This window comes from Dryobates pubescens, chromosome 23, assembly GCF_014839835.1.
Source record: "Dryobates pubescens isolate bDryPub1 chromosome 23, bDryPub1.pri, whole genome shotgun sequence".
Taxonomy (NCBI): domain Eukaryota; kingdom Metazoa; phylum Chordata; class Aves; order Piciformes; family Picidae; genus Dryobates; species Dryobates pubescens.
Window position 1 is genome coordinate 14,563,660 of NC_071634.1, and position 23,046 is coordinate 14,586,705.

Sequence of the window (23,046 nt, forward strand, 5' to 3'; positions counted from 1 at the left end):
CTCAGTGAAGCTGCTTTGTTGTTCTGTGGTTTCTACTTTCTTCTGGTTTTTGTATTTCTGGTCCATTTGTATCATGATCTCCTGCTTGTCTTTTGCCATGGGCTCTTGGTAACCCAGAGGCTGGGAGGTGCAGCTGGGCTGTGTAACATGTCTTTTCTGCTAAGCAGGGCAGGGATATTTGTGCTGCTGTGACTGGTGGCAGCTGGAAGTTCTGGAGGCACCAGTGATGTTTTCCCAGGGGGTTGTTCAGCCTGGAGAAGAGAAGGCTCCAGAGTGATCTTCTGGTGGCCTTTCAGTACTTAATGTTGCCCGGTAAGAAAGTTGGGAAGGACTTTTCGCAAGGGTGTGTAGTGATAGGACAAGGGGTGATGGGTTTAAAGTGAAAGAAGAGGAGATTTGGTGCAAGGAAGAAGCTCTTCACTGTGAGGGTGGTGAGCCAGTGGCACAGGCTGGCTGGATGCCACATCCCTGGAATTGTTTAAAGCCAGGTTGGATGGAGCTTCGAGCAACCTGGGCCAGTTTGAAGATGTCCCTCCTGACTGCAGAGGGGTTGGGACTAGGTGATTTTTAAGGTCCCTTCCAATCCATTCTATGACTTTATGATTTGGATGTCTTTAGTTTGGCTACACATGATACAGTGAGGTGAATCTCCTCAGCCTCTCCCAAAATCCTAGTGTTTTGCTGTTTTATGAATCACAGAATTGTCAGGGTTCAAAGGGATCTCAAGGATCATCTACTTCCAACTCCCCTGCGATGGGCAGGGACACCTTCTATTAGATCAAGTTGCCCAGAGCCACATCCAGCCTGGCCTTAAAAACTTCCAGGGATGGGGAAAGCAAGGTGAAGACTCCAGAAGGGCTCTGTGGGAAGAGAGTTGTCTTGGAGGTTGGCCTTGGTGGCTTTCCAGCAGTAAAGGTGGGGGGAAGTTCAGCATGCCACTGCCAGTCGCTCAAGCCACATTGGAAGCAATACTGGAATTTGAGCAACGTGCTAGGTGGATGCCTGCAGAAAGCATCATGAGGTGCTTCCCTGGGAAGTGCTGAAGAGCTGAAGCTTTTGGAGCTCCCTGTTGGATGGGGTCAGCCCACAGCCTTTCGCCGTCAGCGAAGGGCAGGATTTCCAGTGCCAGTTACCAAGCACCGCTTCTCCCCTCGCTGGGTCTTTTCCCTCGCCCTGCTGGCTGTGATTGATAGCTGCTGTGGAAGGGAGCAGAGCTGGCAGGAGGCCTGGGAGAGTCAGGGAGCTGCGATTGGCAGCTGAAGGCATTCGGTTTAAATTAGCATCATATAAATTCTTTTAAAATTGTTTGATTTCACCAGCGGGAGCGGAGGAGGGTTTGATACAATGGGGAAAGGAAATGGTGTTTGTGTAACGTTACAAATCTGAGGCTGATGATGACAAGAGCTGAAAATTTCATTTTGTGATAATCAGAAGGATCTGTCTTGGAGCACTCGGAGCTGTAGCTGCGTTCCTGGCTGGCAGTCAGGGATGTGGGGAGCTCGCCGGCCTCTCTTGCCGAGGAAGCCCCTGGCGGGCTGAGGTCAAGTGAGACGCTCCTGGGGTCAGCCGGACACAGGAACTGGGGTGGGATCTCGCAGCGCGCGGCAGAGAATCCTGAGAGTCTCGCTGCACAGATGCTGAGCTCTCATTCACTCCTTCCCTCCTGGGTTCTCTCAGATCTGAGTTTTATTACCTACGGTTCTGGGGGAGTTTGCTGCGTTCCAAATACTCCTAATTACAAAGTGCTGGAGCAGATGAAAGGAGCTCCGCACACTTGAACTCCTCTTGGACTTTGGCCCTGTGAACCTGCGTGTGTGTTTTGGTTTTGTTGGGGGTTTATTTATTTATTTTTCTACAGATTTTATTTTATTTTTTTAAAGATCTGAGCTCTGGCCTTGCCAGGAATGAATTACATCTGATTAACACTCGCTGATATCCGGAATGTGGTCTGATTATCTAGCTTAAGGTCTGAAATACGCACGGCATGTGGAGGAGGGAGGTCACCGTGGATGGTGCCGCTGCGAAGCATCCGGGGTAAGCTCAGGGAGTGCTGCTGCGCAGGAGGCCAAGAATAACCCAGCCAAAAGCCATTAGCGGATCGAGTTTGTCGGGGCAGCCAAAGTGTCCCACGTGCCTCTCACAGACAGAGGCAGAGCAGCGCTTTTATTTTCCTTAGCATCGCTTGGATGTGCTGTCAGAGCTGATATTTGAGAGGTGATGATCTAGTGTGAGTTGGCTCTGCTTGTTTTAGAGGTTATTTTTGCTTTTCTTACTGGCAGATGTTGGTGTCTGTGGCATTGGTACAAGTGAGAATGTGGCCAGCAGGACCAGGGCAGGGATTGTCCTCCTGTGCTTGGTGAGGCTGCACCTGGGGTTGCTTTTGGGCCACTTACTCCAAGAAGGGTGTTGAGGGGCTGGAGTGTGTCCAGCAAAGAGCAATGAAGCTGGTGAGTGGTCTAGAACAGAAGTCTTGTGAGGAGCAGCTGACGGAGCTGGGGTTGTTTAGTCTGAGGAAAAGGAGGCTGAAGGGAGACCTTCTGTGTCTCTACAAGTCCCTGAAAGGAGGTTGGAGCCAGGTGGGGGTTGGTCTCTTCTCTGAAGGAGCAAGTGGTAGGACAAGAGGATACAGCTTCAAGTTGTTCCGTGGGAGATTTAGGTTGGGCACCAGGAACAATTCTTTTTCCCCAAAAGGGTTGTCAAGCCATGGAGGAGGCTGCCCAGGGCACTGGTGGAGTCCCCATCTTTGAAGGGATTTAAAAGCCATGTAGATGTGCTGAGGGGTATGGTTCAGTGGTGACCTGACAGTGCTGGGTTAACAGTTTGATTTGGTGAGCTTAAAAGTCTTTTCCAACCAGGATGATTCTCTGATTCTCTGACTTGTGAGTAGTGTAGTGTGAGGTTTCTCTGGGTGCATTTTCCCACATCTCCTTGATGGCCACATCCCTTGGAGGCTGTGCTGATTCTGGCACCTGCCCCCCTCATCGCTCCCTTTTGCAAGGTGGCCTTGATGGGGCTGTGAAAACAAAGGGTGCTCTGTCAGGCAGCTCGTTTGAAGTGATGGTGATAAGCAGAGACTGCCAGGCAATGATTCCAGCATGATAGGGAAGCCTTATCCCCTCCCTGTGCTTCCTTCTAAACACAAACACGTGCCCAGCACCCCAAGCCACATGAGCCAGGCAGGGGACCAAAAGACCTTGTGTTGGTCTCCAGATAACTGCCCAGTGGCCTTTTGATGGCCCAGGAAAATGTGGAGAAGTGCCGTTTGTGTGGTGTTCTTAATTATCCTCATCCCTGACATTTCTATGTCATCTTCTGCAGCGCATATGGAAACTGTTTTTGCTTTGTATGCCTCTCGTAGAGTGAATTAGGTTTTACTGCCTTTTCTCTGGACGTGCCATGCAGGGAATGGCCTTCTGCTAGGTGTCGGCGCTCTGGCAGCGGTCAGTGAGCTCCAGAAGTCACAGGAGCCCTGTGCAAGGCTCCCATCTCCCCTGCCACGTGGGCTGCATCTGCTGGTGCCAAGTCTGGCCTTACCCAGGCTGCTTGGAAGAGGCCTGCATCCGCTCGCTCGGCGGGGGTCTGGCTTTATCCGCACGCCCCAGGACTTCCACAGGCACCCTTGGAGCTGAGCTTCCCTGAGGTTTAAGCGGTGTCTCTTATTCCGGAGGTTGCCTTTAACAAGCACAACAAGTCATAATAACGGTGTTTATTAAAAGCAAGGAGATTTTATAGGCTTGGGTGCAGGCAGGAGAGCCCTTTGATAAGGTCGGTCTGGTGGCTGGGTATGTGGTGACTATTTACACAGCGGAGAGGGGGATAAGGGGATGGTGCTTTCCCCTCCTGGGCAGGTTTGGAAAGAGGAAACTTATTTTCTAGTAAAATTCAGTAACGAGACCTTCTTAATCTTGGATACTGCTGCTTGTCTACTTGTTATATTAAAGTATTGTGAGAGGAAATACATCTTCTGGGGCTGTTTAGATTGGAAGTCTGATGGCCAGCTACGGTCTCCGCTTTCAGGGTTGTAGGGAAGAGGCTCTCAAACGAGGCTGGGTGAAGTGGGATCCTGTCACCCAGTGGAGAAATGATTCACACCCTCTGGTTGCTGAAGAGGTGTTGCTGACAAACCTGTGTGAGCTCTAAGATGCCTTCACACAACTCTGCAGCTGGATAGAATCCAGGCACAGCTGCTGAGGGAGCTGGTGGAATTGCTCACCAAGGCACTTTGCATCATTTATCGGCAGCCCTGGCTAGCCAGGGAGGTCAGAGGTGATTTGAGGTTAACAAATGTGACACCCATCCACAAGAAGAGCCAGAAGGAGGATTTGGGATACTGCAGGCCTGTCACTCCGGTGGTGGTGCCAGAGAATGTTACGGAGCAGATCATCTTGAGCGCCATTATGCAGCATGTAAAGGGCAGCCAGGTGGTCAGACCAGTCAGCATGGGTTTGTGAAAGCCAGGTCCTGCTGGCTAACCTGATCTTCTATGACAAGGTGACCCCCTAAGTGGATGTCTTCTACCTGGAGTTTCCTAAAGCCTTTGAGGTTGTTTCCCACAGATTCCTCCTGGTGAGAATGGATTGCTCATGGCTTGCATGGGTGGACACTTCACTGCCCAGGGCAGTGATGCAGTCCCCCTCCCTGGAGGTGTTTAAAAGACATGGTTTAGTGGTAACCTGGCAGTGCTGAGTTAATGGTTGGATTTGATCATCTCAAAGGACTTTTCCAAACAAAATGATTCCATGCTTCTAAGAGCTTTGGTAAAAATGTTTATTGTCAGAAGCACTGAATGTATTTACACCTGTCCTCTTCCCTCCTAACAAGGAAGGGATGGCCAAAGAGGAATGACCCCTGTTGGTCACTAATTCTCAGCATCCTTTGCTTAGACACTGACAATTTCCTTGGAAAAAAAAACTGCTAAAAAGGTTTTTGTTTTGCACTGGATTAAAATCACAGAGCAACCTTTAATAACTCCCTAGTTTTTCATTAAAGCTTGGCCCTGGAAACTGTTTTCTTCCTAGAACCATGGAATGGTTTGGGTTGGAAGGGACCTTAAATAGTATCTAGTTCCAATTCTCCTGCCATGGGCAGGGACACCTTCCACTGGATCAACAACTCTTAACATGTTGAATGTCATCTCGATGGGGACTGAACTAATCTCTCGCTGTTTCATTTGGAAGCTTTTTGAGACAGATCCTCCTGAAGTGTCTGCATTTGTTAAGTCAATCTGCCTGCTCTGGTCTTGACTCAGTGGTGATTGTGATGGGTTTTGAAGACGAGATGTGAGAGAATCTTGGAGAGGTTGGGAAAACCTCATTGTGGCCTTTCAGTGCTTAAAGGAGCATGTTAGAAAGATGAGAACAGCCTTTCTAGAAGGGCCTGTTGTGTCAGGACAAGGGATGATGGTTTGAAACTAAAAGGGAGATTTAGACTGGAGAGAAGAAAGAAAGTCTTCATTATGAGGGTGGTGAGACTCTGGTCCAGTTCCCAGAGAGGTGGTAGGTGCCCTGTCCTTGGAACCGTTGCAGGTCGGGTTGTCTGGGGCTCTGAGCAAGCTGTTCTAGTTGCAGATGTCCCTGCTGACTTGCTGTGGGGTTGGACTGGATGAGCTTAAAAGATCCCTTGCAACCCAAACCATTTTGCAATTCTGTGACATCCCAGTGCTGTTTAGCCAGAGCCAATGTAGTGGCTTTGTACCTGAGTCCGTGATGATCTTTTATCCTTGCTTTGCACAGTCAGGCTGGAGCTTACCTGCAGGAGCTGTAGTGGTACCCAACAAGTTCTCTTAGGGCTGGAGGATGTTTGGATGCTTTGAGAAGGGGTGAAACTGGGGAAAGGTTGGGTGGAACTGAGCAACCTGGTCTAGTGGAAGGTGTCCCTGCACATGGCAGAGAAGGGGCACTAGCTGATTGTTAAGGTCTTTTCAAGCTCAAACCTTTTTTTGAGACAAGGAGGAGGAGGTGGAAGAGATGCAAATGACTTTCAGGACTGGTAACATTTTTTGAAGTGGCTCTGAAGTGAATTGTCAAGCCAGGAGCTGGAGGTTAAATCTGATCCCTCAGCTTCCTGGTGGGTGTGGGAATGGAGAGGCCATGGCAGCTGGACAAGTTTGGATTTAGCATCTCGGGTCGCATTAGATGGGGCAGCCGCTTGATGGGAAAAGCAGCTGAAGGCACTGCTGTAGGGGTGGACTGAAGGCCAACAGTGCATGTGGGCCATGCTGGGGAGGTGCTGATGGGGCTATGTGCAGATGTAAGCAGGTTTCTGTTCCCCAGAGCACGTTGTTTGAGGTCTTTCTACTTCCTTGTGCTTTAATTCTCCTTCTCCCCACATCACATAATTTGAGCGCAAATGTGCTTATTATCATAAAAGAACTTTTTATTCCAGTGTTTCCTGGCCTTTCTGGGGCAGGTTTCTCTGTTTATTTAAGAGGAATTCTGTGCCTTTAAGTCTGCATTTAAAATTTATACTCCATAGGAACTTTATTAATAAATGCATATTCCTCTGAAGTCTTTTTATGACCTCAAAAATGAAACTGCTAAATCATGGCCTTTTTCATTTCAACATGTGTATGACTAATGGCCACAGGGACTGTGGGATCCCCAGCAGCAGATCCAGTGTGTGTTCTGTGGACATGACTGCATCATGAAATCAGGAGTTTAACTGCAGGGCCCTCATTTGCTGGACCAGCTTTTTCATGGTATAGGATCATAAAATTACTAAGGTTGGGAAAGACCTCCAAGGTCATTAAGTCCAACCATTAACCCAGGTCACCACTGAAAACATGTCCCTCAGCACCACAGCTATGTGGCTTTGAAATCTCTCCACCGCTGCCCTGAACAACCTCTTCCAGGACTTGACAGCCCTTTTGGGGAAGAAGTTGTTTCCAATATCCAACCTGAGCCTCTGCTGGCACAACTTGAGGCTGTTTCTTCTTGTCCTGTCACTTGTTCCTTGGAAGAAGGGACCAACCCTCACCTGGCTCCAATCTCCTTTCAGGGACTTGTAGAGGACAAGAAGGTCTCCCCTCAGCCTGCTTTGCTGCAGGCTGAACAACCTCAGTTCCTTTGGATGCTCCTCACAAGACTTGTTCTTTAGACCCTTCACCAGCTTTGTGGCCCTTCCTTGGACATGCTCCAGTACCTCAATGTCCTTTTTGGAACGAGGGGCCCAAAAAACTGAGGTGCAGTCTCACCAGTTCTGAGTACAGGGGGGGCAATCCCTGCCCTGATCCTGCTGGCCACACTATTGCTGATCCAAGTCAAGGTGCTGTTGGCTGCCTTGGCCACCTGGGCACACACTGGCTCACGTTCAGCTGCTGCTGACTAACACCCCCAGGTCCCTTTCTGCCAGGCAGCTTGGAGTGTTCATGGAGGTTGTTGTGACCCAAGTGCAGGACACAGCATTTGGCCTCGATGAACATCAGCTCATCAGTCCAGCCTGTCTAGATAACTCTGTAGTGTCTCTCTACCCTGCAGCAGATCAGCTCTCCTGCCTAATGGTGTCATCTGCAGACTGTCTTCAGGGACAGAGCCTCAAGCACCTCCCTGGGAAACCTGTTCTACCAGACAATAGAATTTTAGAAAGCCTGAGGAAAGGTGTTCAGGAGGAGACTTGATAGGGTGCTTGGTTGCATGGTTTAGTTGGTTGGGTGGTGTTGGATGATAGGTTGGCCACGATGATCTTGAAGGTCTCTTCCAACCTGGTTTATTCTATTCTAAAGTGCAGTGCTAAGTTGAGGCCTCATCACTCCTCCCTTGGAGCCCTTGCTAATTGTTCTTACTTCCACTGTTGCTGGGGAAAGTGGCACTGTTCCACTTCTTCAGCTCACCTTGGACTGCAGGCGCTCAGCGCTGTGATTTTCACTGCTCTTGCTCCTCCTGGTTTTAATTAGGCAGCTCATTAAGTGCTTTAAGGGACGGAGCTGCCCGGTGCGCAGCTCTCCCGCGGACCTGCCAGCGTCGGAGGTGAGACAGTGCGGATAGACCTCAGACTAATAAACCAGGTTGTGTGCCTGCTTTGGGGTGTGGGAAAGGATGTGGGAGGACCACGAGGGTCTGGACGGGATGGCCGTGTCGGCAGAGGTGCTGGAATGAAGGCTTGCTCAAAAAGTGCTGGGAATAGCTCCCGTCAGGATGCTGCTGCCCAGGACGGTAAATTCTTCAGTTTTTGTTTGGCTGTCTCAGGCTGATTGTAATACAGCTGCTAATAAGCCTTTGAAATTAACTGTGTTTTCCTTATTTTTCCTGTTAAGAAATTCCTGGAGTGGTTTTGGTATTGGATTCCTGTGCTGCAGTTGGGGTGGTTTGATCTCTCTGTACTCTCTCCAGCTGGTGAAGACTCTCCCTGTTGTGTACAGGGGAGAGAGGCCGAAGATGTTTTGGGAGCCTGGGCACTCCTGGTGTGACAGAGTCCTGTGGGACTCTCGTACCTCAGGATGCAAAACAGTTTCTGGATGTGGCAGATCGTTAGTGCCGTTGTGAAAATGTCCTTGTGACAGCCCCAGCCTGGCTGATGATGTGCAGGGAGCAAAGGCTGCTAGGCAATGCTGCAAGCAGCTGATGGACTTCCACACACCAATGAGCCTCGTGACACTAGCCAGGGGCACACACTTGGGCCCAAGGCATGGCACTTTGAGTGCTGGCAGCCCTCCTTCCCCTCTACTCTGCTCTCATGAGGCCACTTCTGAAGTTCTGTGCCCAGGTCTGGGTTTCCCATTTCCAGAAAGACAGGGAACAACTGGAGAGAGTCCAGCAGAGGCTGCAAGGATGCTGAGGGGCCTGGAGTGGCTCTGTGAGGAGCAAAGGCTGAGAGCCCCGGGGCTGTTGAGCCTGCAGAAGAGCAGCCTGAGAGTGGATCTGATCAATGCTCAGCAAGAGCTAAAGGTTGGGGGGCAAGGGGATGGGGCAAGACCCTTTTCAGTGGTGCCCAGAGACAGGACAAAGGACAACAGGCACAGACTGGAACCCAGGAGGTTCATCCTAAGAATGAGGGGTAACTTCTTTCCCATGAGGGTGCCAGAGCACTTGCAGCAGGATCCCCGGAGAGTTGGTGGAGTCTCCTCTAGAGAAATTCCAACCTCACCTGGCCATTGTGATCCTGGGCAAGCTGCTGTGAGTGATTCTGCCTTAGCAGGGAGGTTGGAGTGAATGATTTCCAGAGGTCCCTTCCAAACTCCACCTTTCTGTGGTGCTGTGAAACAGCAGCCATCACTTCTTTGCTGATGGGCTGACAGTGATGAGGAAGTGAATGGCTCATGTGAAACAATTTGAGGTCACCAGGGAGTTCTGGTGTCCGGGTTGCTAATGAGATGAAAATGCCTTAGTGTTTTCTGGCAGTAGAGGTACAGTGGTTCAGTTTTCAGGGTGAAGACTGGAGAGCTGTGCTGCGCAGCCTGCCCTTTGCATGACACTCCTGGAGAAATTGCAAACGGGTGTCCACAGGAATCACCAACTGAATTCCTTCAGCAACCCAACGCTGCCCTTGCATCAGGGTGTTTTTAAACATGAAGCTCTGCTGACAGGCTCAGGTCATTTAAGCCTCTCAACATATTCTTCTAATTCGCATCTAGAGCAAATTTAGAACAGCTTTCAGTTGTGGGTAAAGAATGCACTTCACTTTCTGCAGGACAGCTCAGCTTAGCTGTGTTTGTCTTCCCTGTCTTCTTCTGGAGTTGGGCAGGTTTCTGCAGGTGGACAAGGTAGGGATGTCTCAGACACGCTGTTGTGTGTGTTTGCCACTCTTTGTCTGCTGTGATCTGAGTGTGGCTCATCATTGCAAACAGAATCTGATAATGACACTGTTGTAGTGTTTCAAAGGCTGGGTTTTGCTGAGGTATCAAAACCTCGAGAGAGGAATGCCCTCCACAGCAGGGAATTTGAAATATAGGGCTGATACAGTGCTTTAGCCCTGCAGGATGGAAGTGTCTGTGCTGAATTATCCCAAAGAATGAAGGTGGAAGTATCATGTGTGGTTGTCCTGGTCTCCAGAGGTTGGATCCCATAAGATGGGGTTCAAACAGCAGAGAGGAAATGGCACCCTAAAAATACACCAAGAGGATCCTTGATTGCTGCAGTCACTTGTAACCGGGAGAAGAGACTGATCTCCACCTAGCTCCAACCTCCTTTCAAGGGTGTTGTAGAGAGCTAGAGGACTCCCCTGAGCCTCATTTTCTCCAGAAAGGACAATTGCAGCTTCTCATAGGAGTTGTGCTCTAGACCCTTCACCAGTTTCATTGTTCTTCTCTAGATCTACTCCAGCTCCTCAATGTCCTTCTTGTAGTGCTGAGCCTCATGTACTGTGGTTCTGTTGAGTTCCATATCACTGCTAACAGCTCTATTTCCTAACCCTTACAATCATCCTAGTGCTTTGCAAGTGGCAGCCTGCTGAGAGAGGTGTCTACCATCCAGCACTTGGTGGGCAGGACTGATGTGGGGAGGCTCAGGGACAAGCTGGTGATGTCTGATTTGGAGATGAAGAGCTGTTGGCTCTGGTGAGGCTGGAAGGAGGCTGCCAGTTACGAGGTGCAAACAACCTTGGTCCTCTCCACCTTCTCGGGGGTCTGGCGGATGCCGATGCTCCTTTTCACTGCAAGCCTTTTTCTCCTCAGCCCCTTTTAACACTGTTTGTAGTTCTGCTAAGCCATAAAACAAGCACCCTGGGAGTTCTGCTCCTAAGCAGACAGCAGTATAAACAAACACCCCATACCGTTCTCCTGGCGCTCCAGCCTCCAGGAGCCGTGTTTGCAGCTCTGACCCCACAACCTTTCCTCCGGTTGGCAGCGTGCTGGCGTTGACAGTTCCAATGGTTCAGCCAGAGTTGAAAGATAATTGCTGGAGGAGCAGTGGCCGGGCTGGTATGTGTTATTCAGCAGGACCCCCTTGAGGCCAGGCTTTGAATCTGGTGCACATTTCAAAGCATGTGTTAAACCTGATGCGATACTGATCCGAACGGAGGGGCTTTGGGGTGACTTGGCAGGGCGCTGCCATCGCGGCCGCCAAGCGACACGCGAAGGAACGGCTTGGTGCGGCACGGGGCTCGAGGACTTGTCGCAGCAGAACCAGGCTCTGCAGGGGAGACAGCCTCATTGGGGTGGCTCTTCCTATGTGGTGCACTTACAGGTCCTGTGTGAGCCCTCTGCTCATACAATGTTTTCATGTAAAGCCTTTCTATTTTCAAACCCATATGGAAACAATACTGCTGCCTCCTCGCCAAGGCCTTCAGCTTGGCATTTCCACAAAGCAGATGTCAGGAAGCGAGGGGATAAATGAAGGCAGGTACCATCAAACCCTGGCTTGAGCAGAGCAGGCAGGGTGCACTCACTGGTTTAGGGGTGCAGCAACGTTAGGTGTTCAAAAATTACAGGTAATGGAAGGGTCTCCAACACCACTGTGGCCCCTCTGTGGGTCCATATCTTCAGTGAGGAGACACTTTGGTGTGTCATTATCCTTACAAGATGACCTTTAAAGGTCTCTTTGAATCCAAAGCATTCTAGGGTTTTGTGATCTCAGTGATGCTTTAATAGGCTAGCTTCAGAGGCTTCCTCTGAGATGCACAAAGGGTTAATTTCATTGTCAAGGTGACCTTGCATTGCAGGCTGTTGGACCAAGCTCTTACTTGTGCCTTAGTTGCAGAATTGGAAGGAAAATGTAGGTTCTGATGTGCTCCCATTTCTGCTGTTGTATACAGAATCTCAGCACGGTAGTTGTTGGAAGGGACATCTGGAGGTTGTTGAGACCAACCCCCATGCTAAAGCAGGGTCACCCCCAGCAGGCTGCCCAGAATCATGGTGTCCAGGCATGTTTGGAATCTCTCCAGAGAAGGAGACTCTACAACCTCTGTGGGCAGCCTGCTCGAGGGCTCCAGCACCCTCACAGCAGGAAGCTTTTTCTCGTGGGTGTCTTGTCTGCTTTTCCACTTGTATGTGGATTTACGTGGGTCCTATGCTAGCTCACTCCTTTGTTCACCCATTAAAAATGAGCAGAGCTTTCCTTCTTGGAGTGTCTTCTGCTCTGGGGTTGTTTTGTAGCTCGCAGTAGCTGTTTTGTAGCTGTTCCTCTTTGGCGGTAGGCGTCAGTGTTTCCAGCCAATGATAGAAACGCTTTCCAGTAAGACACGATGCTGAGTGTTGGGGCTTTGCTGGGGATTGTCAGCCTTTCCAGCACCTAATCCTTGGATGTTTCTAGTGACTGCAGCTTTGAACATCTTAACTGTCGTGACTTTGTGCAACAGTGTCATTCCTCTTTAGGAGAGTGTTACCAAGAACGGCACAGATTGCACAAAGGAGAGACAGGGATAGAAGCAATTTTTACCACAGGAGCTGGTGTGGGGTTGTGTAAGCTGGGCTGTGTGGGCATCAGCTGACGTGGCTCATGAGGTGGAACCATGTTTACTTTTCAAATAACTTTTTGCCCTTCCTGTTAACTTCCCCACTGGCAGCCAACCCGCTCTGTCTAGGGTGAGGTGTCCCTGCCCGTGGCAGGGGGGTTGGAAATAGATGATCCTTGAGGTCCCTTCCAACCCTAACAATTCTGTGAGCCCATGGTTCTTTTCCATTGGCCAGCGTGTCTGTGGATGTTCAGGTCTTCTCTGGGTGGTTCTTGTGACAGAAGTGGATCGTTGGAATATTAATAAACAGATTTGCAGGGAAAGGGAATTTGTGTCCTCTGGATCCAAGGAATTAATTGTATATGAATTTGATGTATGTCCAAGTTCAAATGCTGTCTGGATGTCTCCTCCTTGTGCTGTTCCTGACAGTGATGCATGTCAACCTTTTAAATAACTTTTTAATTGTAAGAAAGCTGCCAGAAATGGCTTCTGGTTTGCTTCAGAGTCGGTGACACTGCCTTCAGGCTGCCTCTGGCCCTTGGAGGTTGAGTTAACCTTGTGGTGTCCAACGGGGTTGCACCCATGGCACGTAATATCTAGAAGCACTTGGCACAGACCACACAAAATCTGGTTTAGTTCCAGTGAGCAATATTTGACATGCAATTAAAAGGCTACAAGCTTTGCTAGCTCTTATAAATTTCTTTTGCAAGTGTGGCTGGTAAAGTCCAGTTTTATGAGCCACCTTTGCGTGCTTTATTTTCTTTAAACAGAGACCTTGGCCCTGTAAACCTGACTTATAAAAATTTAACATATCAGATGTTATTGAAGTATCTTTACAGCCCTCTGCTGTTGTTGCAGCTGCAGCTTTGATAGCTTTTATTTGCAGCTACTGCAGAGCTAATTTCGTGTGTGAGCTTGCGTGGGGGGCATGGATGTGTCCACACAGAAATAACTTCTGTGAGATTCCCAGGGAGGTCTCTACAGGTGGAATGGGACAGGGCATGGTGTTAAGGGCAAGAGGCCATTCCCTGAGCTTCAGAAAACATACACAGACCTCAGAGTCTCCCATACACAGACCTGGGGCTCAGAGTCCCCAGCCAAAGGATGCTCAGATTTTTGTTATGCTTTTAGTTAGCATCTCCTCTGCTCATGATGGGTTCTTTTTTTGGGGTGGCAACTTGCTTTGTGCTGTTGCCACTTTGGAAAGGAAGTGGCCCTAACCACCTGTAGACTGAGTAGTTTTTGAGTGCTTGAGGAATATGCACTAGAAGAGTAGAAGACTGCTTGTGGTGCTGTGCATGTGAGCCTTATGTGGGACAGATGTCCTTCTCTGTGCTGCTGGGGTAAAGCTTGTGTGAAGCATCAGGACTTGCCTGCTCCATCACAGTCAAGGACCATAGAATGCATAGAAAGGTTTGAGTTGGAAGAGACTTCTAAAGGAAATTTAGTCCAACCCCCCTGCAGTGAGCAGGGACATCTTCAGCCTGAGCAGGTTGCTCAGAGCCTCAAACAACCTGACCTGGAAAGGTTCCAGAAATGGGGCATCTCCCACCTCTCTGGGCAACCTGGGACAGTGTCTCACCATCCTCAGTGTCAAACATTCCTTGTTCCTCCTTTCCAGTCTGAATCTCCCTCTTTGAGTTTCAAACCATCACCGCTTGTCCTGTCACATCATTGCTGTGGTCTCCTCTGTCCCTGCTCCACCAGGTCCCTGTCTGTGTGGTGCTGAGGACTCTAGAGCTTGCTCCAGCACTTCAAGTGGGGTCTGAGCAGAAGGGCAGAATCCCCTCCCTGCCCCTGCTGCCCATGCTGCAGGACACAGCTGGCTCTGGGCTGTGAGCACATGGTGCCAGCTCATGTCCAGCTTTTCACTCACCAGTACTGCTAAGTAGGAAGGACTCGTGGTGAGAAACCTTGGGCATTAGCTTTGTGACCCTGCTGGAAGTCACACTTGCCCATCCCTTGAGCTTTGTGTGCTGGGCCTCAGATGGGGAGATCCTTGAATGATATCATTGTCCTGGAATGCAAACTTAACCGATCCAGCGAGACTTGGATCAGCTCTCCTGCGAGCACAGACAATAAAAGCTGGTCTCCTGCAGAGGGAGGATGGGGTTTATTGTGGGTGCACATGGCCCAGGTCTGGCTCTACTTGCCTGTTTTATAGAAACCTCTAAAATGTGAGAGCCCTACCAGGTGTCCTGAGGCATTTGGGCTTAATTCTGAAACTCTCTGTGGGATGATGGCCAAGAACTGGACATCACGCTGGAGACAATCTCATAAGCATCTTCTTTGTTACATGAAGCTCAGCCAACAGCATTCTGCATTCCCTTCAGCTGCTGTCTGTGTATTACATCATACCTGATTCTGGTCAGGAAAGATCTGCCCTGACCTTAGAGTTTCCTGGAGGTATAATTTGCCTTTTTCAGATTAATGAAGTCATGACTAGGTTGCAGTGGAGCTGACTCAATTTTTCTTTTGTCTTCCTATTAAGAGCATGGCTGCTAATGGTGCTTACAGAATCCCAGAATTGTCAGGGTTGGAAGGGACCCCAAGGATCATCTAGTTCCAACCCCCCTGCCATGGGCAGGGATGTTTTCCACCAGATCAGGTTGACCAGAGCCACATCCAGCATGGCCTTAAAATCTTCCAGGGATGTTCCATCATGGGGCTTTACTGCCTGAGCTGTGGCTCTCTAAATTGTTTCATATAAGCCAAATGGATTATTTTTTAAAACTTTTGTTATTTTTTGGGTGTATTTCCTCCAAACTGCTGATTTTGAGTGTCCTTTCCTCTTCTCTTCCCACACCAGTCATAAAACCCTTATGTGTGATGTGCTTTTTACATGCTAATAATTTCACTCTTAGTCAGAGACCCTTGTGTCTTGAACATCATCTGAGTTGGGGAAAATCAACTTTTCTACCCCAGAAACCTCCAGGAGCTGCTGATCAAAATGCTGAGAGACCCAGAGACCCAGACCCCTGTGCTCAGTGGGCTGCATGGTGCCACTGGAATGAGACGTCAGGAGTCTGCGCTGGGGTGGGACAGCTTGGGTGCAGCTGAGCCTTGCCACCTGTACCAGCACCAAGGAACTCTTTGGTTATGTTCAGTGATTTTATTATTTTTTCCTTCTTCCCCCCCCACCCCCCAAGTATTTATTTGTTGGTTTTTTTTTTTCTCCTTTTTAAGCCAAATTCCTGTCATTTACTGCTTCCTGGCCCCGATGATTTCTGATTGACTTCAAAAATAATACTCCAAAGCAATGCCCTGTGTAGATTAAGCTGCTGAAATGCCTCCAAGGCGTTGTTTATAGGTCTGTGTTCCTTCTTTGCTGAGGGAAAGTGAGTCCTTTAATGTCTTCCATATTTCCCAAATCTCTCCAGCTTGGATACAAAGTACTGTGGCATTTGAAGACGCTTTTTGCTGCTTTTAAGGGGAGAGGCTGATGGAAACCTTGGCAGACGTGGCTGCGATTCTGCCTCTGAAGGTCAGTGTAACATGTCCGAAAGGTTCAGGATCAATGCTGTTTGGAACTGGAGGCCTCAGAGCTGCAGAATGTGCTGTAGATGAGTCTAGGGAGTGGGTTTTTTTGGGGAGGAATAGGGATGAAACAGAACAAGTTTTGCAGGCTCCAAGGAGAGCAGCTGCTTCTGAAGCTCTTAGGAGCATGCTCTGCTTCCTCTTTGCCTTAAAAAGCTTTATGGCACAATGCAGGTCGCTGCTGCTCCAGCTCTGATCTTCTACCATCTTCAGTGGAAAGCAGGGCTGCCACTAATGGCATGGCAGTCCTCAGATCTGCCCTGGGAATGGAGACTGCTCCATCATCTCATCTCTGTGTTCCTGCCAGTTGCCTCTTGTCACTGGAGTTTGTGGCGTAATTCATGTTCCAAGACATTTCTGTTTCATTTCCCAGTGGCTGGGGGGAAATTGTTAATCTTCTCAGTTTCTGCAGCAACTGAAATGCTCTTTTTGGTTGGAACAGAGTGGAACAGAGGGCTTCCTTGTCTTTTCTCCTTCACCATCCCCCTTGCAAGAGACACCCATGTGAAGCCAGATCTTGAGGGACACACGAGCATGCTTCGTGGTCAGGGGTGCTGACGCTGCATTGACCACCAGGTTGTTCACGGCATGTTTGGTGGTTTGTAGTTTTTTGGGTTAGGTTGGTTGCATTGTGGTTTGTTATTTTTTGGGTTAGGTTGGTTGTATTGTATTTTATTTTAATTTTTTTTTTTTTTTACTAATCCTGTGAATTCTTAAGCTTTGATTATAGTCTCATGTTGGAAAACAAAGGAGTTACTGCTAATGTTGACATCCTGATCACTGCTTTCCTTGTTCTTCCATTAGTTGGATGCTGTTATCATAAACTGGTTTGGGTTGGAAGGGACCTTAAAAACCATCTTGTCCAACTCCCCTGCTAAAGCAGGGACATCATCTACTAGACCAGGTTTCTCCAAGCCCTCTGCAACCTGGCCTTAACCACTTCCAGGGACAGGGCATCCACAGCTTCTCTAGGCAACATGTTCCAGTATTTTGCCAGTCTCCTACTGAGGACTTTTTCCTGATATGTAATCTGAATTTGCATTCTTCCAGTTTAAAGCCATCACCTCTTGAACCTTCTGTGCCTGGCTTCTCTGCTTTAGGAAACATGAAGGAGGATTCTTCATAGGCTAAGTATGTTTTTGGTGTGTGTAGGCTGGACACTGCCTGTGATTCCCATTTATAAAAGGAGTGCTTTCTCTGCTTCTGGTAGGCACTGGGTTCTCTTCAGGCCTTCCTGTCTTCTCCAGAGAGAGGCAGGCTACAATGCCATAGACGGAAACAAGTGCAACTCTGGTCAAGCTCCTTAATGGCCAGTGCAGAGGCAGCAATTTATTTAGTTGTTTGGAATTCTGCAGACAGGGTGGAGAGCCTCAGGGTGATCTGTTGTCTCCCACACTTCGCTGCTGTCTGACTGTGGACAAGTGGTTGCCATCCCAAAGTTCAGAAAGATGTCACAAGCTGATGTGCAGATGAGGAGCTGATGTGAATTCCATGTTAGTAGCATCTCTGAAGTAATGCTGATGCTTGGGTGATGGAGATAGATAAGGATGGAAGTAAGAGGCTGTTGACAGTAGTTCCCTGCCAGGATTATCTAGTTGTTCAGTAGCTCCAAAATAACAAAGTCCATAAATGAAAACTTTATCTGTCAGCATAAGAGCTGATCTAAGGATTCTTGCATGGATTCAGGTTCTTTCTCTGCAGTGTGCTGTTGGCAGAGCACAGATATGTTAACTGGCACCACAGATACTGCATATAAAATGAAATGGTCTAAGTGAGAAATGCTCCAATTTTAAGCAGTCTTTAGGCTTCAGCCTAGATGCTACCATTCCCCCCAGTGCTTTCATTCCACTAAAAAACAGTAATGAAAATTTACTTGTAGCTGGTAGCCAGTTTATGGTACAGCAGAAGAGAGATCTGGGGAAAGGCAGCGTGTAGGGGTGTGTCTGGGACTGAGGCTGAATGTGTGAGATGTTGTAATAGCAGCTTTAGGAGAGGAGCTGGTGATAACCACCCCCTGGAGTCTCAGCTTTCTGGGTAATTCTGAGGAAATCTGACAGTTGTATGCACAAGTTCAGGCTTGTATCATCCAGTACCTGGTCAAAGGATGGGGGGTAGTGATGGGAGAGGTAGGGAGTTCCACAGCCACTTTCCTATCTTGGCATGGGGATGGGTCCTAAAGAAAATCCCTTTGAGCTGAAGAAATCCCTTTTGGACTAATTTGCCTGAAGCAGAAGTGTAAGGGTGCTCTGAGATGGTGTGGCTCAGGGTTGCTTTACCCACCAAGGGCTCATCTCAGATTATTAATGCTCCTGGTCACCAAGCTGGGGATTTTCAGCAGTCTAACAACTTCATGATTATTCTTTTCTTCTGCATTCTAAAAATCACCAGCAGAAATTTCACCTCAACAAGTCTGACTTCTACACAGAAATACAGAAGTTACCTAAGCTAGAGCAGAGGGAGCCTGTCTTGGTGAAGGGCCCCAGGGCTGCTCTCATGGGAGGTGCTCTTTATTCCTGTGCTGAAAGAGTGTTTTGTTAGATACTAAGAAAAGTGTCTTCTCCAGAGGGGTTGTCAAGCCCTGGAACTGGCTGCCCAGGGCAGTGATGGGAAGTCCCCATCCCTTGGAGGGACTGCAAAGCTGTGTAGATGTGGTGCTGTGGTTCAGTGGTGACCTGGCAGTGCTGGGGTAATGATTGGACTCAATATTCTTAGTCTTTTCCAACCTGAAAGATTCTTTTGATTTTTATGACAGATAAATTTTGCCCAAGAAACATTCTTCAGTGAAAGTGAACAGATGAGGATGTGCTGGCTTGAGGGCTTCAGAGTCTCCACAGGATCCAGAGAGGGAGCTGCACGTGGGGTGGGTTTTTCTTTGGAGTGATAATTAGATCTGCTCATCACACCCAATTCTTCAGACTTTCAGATGCACTTTTGTGCAGGTAGCCAGATGCTGATTGCTGTTGACTTCTGATCCCATAAAGCCTTGCATCAGACAGCTGGAAACAATCGAAAGAAAGTCCAGGCTCTTTTGTTTAACGAGACAAAGCCCATTGTGTGCTGGAGCAGGGCATGAAACATGGTTTTGGCTGTACTGATGGACAAAGGGCTGAGCACTTCAGCTGAAAAATGACTTTCCCAGACAAAAGGACAAAGCAGTGAAACAAATGTGCTGTGCGAGCTGACATTGGTGGCTGCGGAGGGGATGCAGCGGCCGATGTCTCACTGACATCTGCATCTGCTTGGCTAGGTGTTGCAAGGGCATTTCTCTGCAGAAAGAGCTTTTAGTGCCTGCCTGAAAGGCATGCTTTGGGTTCATGGATGCCAGAGGTTCCTTTTCTGAAGGATCAGAGTGAGTTGTAATGTGCTAAAAATTAGCAGCATGTTCCTCTCCTCTCTGAGTGAAGGAGCAGATCAAATGCCAGTCGGAGAGGCTTTCCAGTGTTGCAAGCCCTCAGAAAGAAAAATGAAAACCAAAACTCCTACCTGCATCTCTGCCTTTGCTGCTTCTCTCCCCACTTGCATGAAGCTGCTTAGCTCGCAGGAGCATCATCTTTGTCCCATTGTACCCCACATGTGTCTCCAGGATTCACCTCTCCCTGTATTCTAAATACTTGGCTACTCTTTCACATCCCTCCAAAAGCTCTTGTTTCTGCCACAAGTCCTTTCTAAATTGGTCTTGTACTTGTCAGAGGATCACAGAGGTGTCTGACCATCTTCTGGGTCACTTGATGTGGGAGCCAAGTCTTGTGTGGAGCAGCTGACAGAACTGAGATTGTTTAGCCTGGAGAAAAGGAGCCTCAGGGGAGACCACCTGGCTCTCTACAACTCTCTGAAAGGAGGTTGGAGCCAGGTGGGGGTTGGTCTCTTCTCCCAAGGGACAAAAGATAGGATGAACAACAATTACCTCGAGTTGCACTAGGAGAGGTTTAGGTTGGACATGAGGAACAATTAGTTTTCCCCAAAAGGGTTGTCAAGGCCTGACTTAGGCTGCCCAGGGCAGTAGTGGAAGCCCCATCTTTGGAGGAGTTTAAAAGCCCTGGAGATGTGATGCTGAGAGACATGTTTTAGTGGTGACCTGGCAGCACTGGGTTAACTGTTGGACTTGATTTTAAAGATCCCTTCCAACTAAAAGAATTCCATGAATCTATGACTCTAAGTTTATTTGAGGCTTAGAATGTGGAAAGTACAATTTCACCTGATTTTTTGGGTGGCAGTGAGATTGAACTGCAGGAGAAAGGGCTGTAATGAAGTGGTGCTGCTGGGATTTTGCTCTGGAAGGGGCTGCATGTAAGCAGAGCACGAGGCTGCCACTGTGCCTTATTAATGTGGTGTGTGCAGGCTCTTGTTTCTGAAGGGCAGAGTTACACTTTCAGCATTTTTGCTCTCTTGCTCTGACTTTACTAGTCCCAGTGTTTGACAGGCTGATCTGAGGCTTTAGCTATTGGAAACCACTTCAATGGGGCCTGTGAGCTGTAAAGATTATCTAAGTAGGGGCCCAAGGAGCTCTCAAATTTGAGCAATCAATCCCTTATGTACTGTTTCAGTGAAGATGGAGGACTAGAGGCTTTCCTTGAGTGACTTCTCAGACCAGACCAAATTGTTTTGCCTTTTTTATATTACCACTTAAAAAAAAAAAATATCATTGTTCCTTTTATGTTAAGGACATAGCAAAGGGGATTGGGATTGGAAAGCCTTGAGACCTGAAGACAGACATGGGCTTTGTGTTAGTGGCCTGATGTATCTGATGGACTTGACTGATGGCTTTAGGTTTTACACCCATCTGATGGTCTCTTTTTATCAGGGATTCTCTTTCCTCCCATCTGTCTCTGAGAGCCCAGCTCACTTCTCTGTTGTTTTCCCAGACTTGTCAAGGAGTTATGCTTCTAACCTTGGCTTCCATCATTTTGGAGATTGCAAAACAAGGGAGCAGCCACTGGAGATCAGGCCAGAGGAGCTTTAATTGCAGCTTCCACTGATCATAAGCTTCCCATTAAGATAAGCTGCAGGAACTGTTGATATTTGTATTACAATAATTCATCTTATCAGCCAACTGGTTTGGAGACAGCATGGAGTGCCAAGGGGAGGTCTTGCTGGCTGTTAAAGACATGCTGTGTACATGAGCAAGGAAAGTATGAAAGCCAGGAGTGCATCTGCTGGGGTGAGTGGACCTCATGCAATTTTGGGCTTTTGTGCATCTGCAGTCATTTGCATGGCTGTTGTGTGGGATTTGACCACATTGAGGTTCTTGCAGGCATGAATTACAAGGACTTAATGGTGTTGGGTACCCAGGGAGAGCCTTTAGAAGTGCTGTAGCTGAAGTAAAAAACTACAGAATAGGTTTGTGTTAGTAGATGCTGGAGAACCTGTGGGCAGAGGTCTCTTCAATTACACTGCTGCAGCAAGGGTCCTGCTGAGACACCAAAGTCATAGACTCATAGACTGGTTTGGGTTGGAAAGGACCTTTTGAAGGTCATCTGGGCCAGCTTCCAGCAGTGAGCAGGGACATCTTCAACTTGAGCAGGTTGCTGAGAGCCTCAACCAACCTGACCTGGAATGGTTCCAGGGATGGGGCATCTGCCACCTCTCGGCAACCTGGGACAGGGTCTCACCACCCTCAGTGTAAAAATGTTCTTCCTTCACTCTAGTCTGTATCCCTCTTTTAGTTCCAAACCATCCCCCCTTGTCCTGTCACAACAGACCCTGCTAAAAAGTCTGTCCCCAGCTTTCTTCTTAGCCCAGAAAGTCTTCCTGGAGCCTTCTCTTCTCCAGGCTGAACGACCCCAACTCTCTCAGCCTGGCCTCACAGCAGAGGGCTTCCATAATCCATCAAATACATGAGCCATGAGACTGACATCCTTTCAAAACAGCCTCACAGGCTCTGATAACCACCAAATTCCTCATTTGTTTTGTTTCCATCCCTGTTAATTTCATTAGACACCCAATTTCTGATGGAGGACGTTCAGAACCCCTTCCAGGTTTCCCTTGCTTTGGCACATCTCGTGGCTCTCCTCTGTGATCTCCGTTGCTGTCACTCATCCTCTCCAGGTTTTTGGAAGCCCACGGGCTCCCTGCTTTCCCATTTTGACGTGGAAGATGAAAAGAAGCTTTATGGGATCTCTTTTTTTTTCTTATACAAGAAGGCTCAAATTTGGGTTCCTAATGGGTAAGGGGCAGCCCTTTGTAGTGCCTGGGTCCATCTGTTCCAGGCCCCTGAGCAGACGATGTGTTTGCATTAGCGTGTTAATTTCTTATATTTGGGGAGCTCTGATCCATGGAAAAACAAACTATGAAAGGGCTTTTTAACTCTCTTCCCCCCCCAACCCCCCATCCCAATTCTTCCTCTCTTTCCATAAATTAGAAACATTCACTTTTGGGGAGAAGGGGGGTGGAAAAAAAAGGTTGGGTTTCCCCCCCCCTTTTTCAAAGTTAAAGGCAAAATGATGGCATTTATTATCTTGAATTTCCACGACGAGTTAATTTTGCCTCCGTGTGGGTGGCTAAATAATCCTTCTGTTTCCGAACTCTTCCCCAGGAATTCTTTGTTGCTGCAGTGAGACAGGCGCCCGCCGCGGGAAGCTGAAATGGTCAAGCCCCAAATCCTCTCCTGCTGCCGCGCCGGCTGCCAGGGTGGCAGCCCCAGAGCCGTTTGCTGAAGGGATTTCTCATTTCCACTCCCTTAATCCTCGTCAGGGCTTCTCAGCTGCTCACACTTGCAGCTTTTCCGTGGAGGAAGGGAGCAGACGTGTGCTGGGGACAGGGTTTCTGCAGGACTGAGGCTTTGTGACTGTAGAGAGAGAGTCCTCTGCAGGTGCCGGTGGAGGAACCACTCTGCAGAGTTGCCTCCTGCTGACCCAGGAGAAGCTATTTTGAATTGCATTTGGCTGTCTGCGAGCAAAATCCCTTGTGTTCTCCAAATGAATTTCTCTCTCTTGGTAATTTGTTTTAGCTTTTAATTCTGAAGACTTTAGAGCCCTAAGGAAGCACCAGGGATTGCTTTGCTCTTTGTCTGTCTCTGGTTCTCTCTGGAGCAGACTGTGTAATGGCTTAGTAGCAGGACAGCCCACAGCCACAATTTGGTAATACAGTTCTGCTGCTTTCAGAGAGTCATAGAATGTTTTGGGATGGAGGGAACATAAATATCAAAGAGACTTCAAATACTGTACCTTCCCCAGAGCAAAGGTTTGG

General features: G+C 48.5%; 1 protein-coding gene across 5 annotated transcripts in view; it reads left to right on the forward strand.

Annotated features, from left to right (window-relative positions):
• The window catches only part of EXOC6B (exocyst complex component 6B), a 272,044-nt gene that overhangs the window by 57,124 nt on the left and 191,874 nt on the right, over window positions 1-23,046 (forward strand). The gene's annotated exons all lie outside the window — the stretch shown is intronic.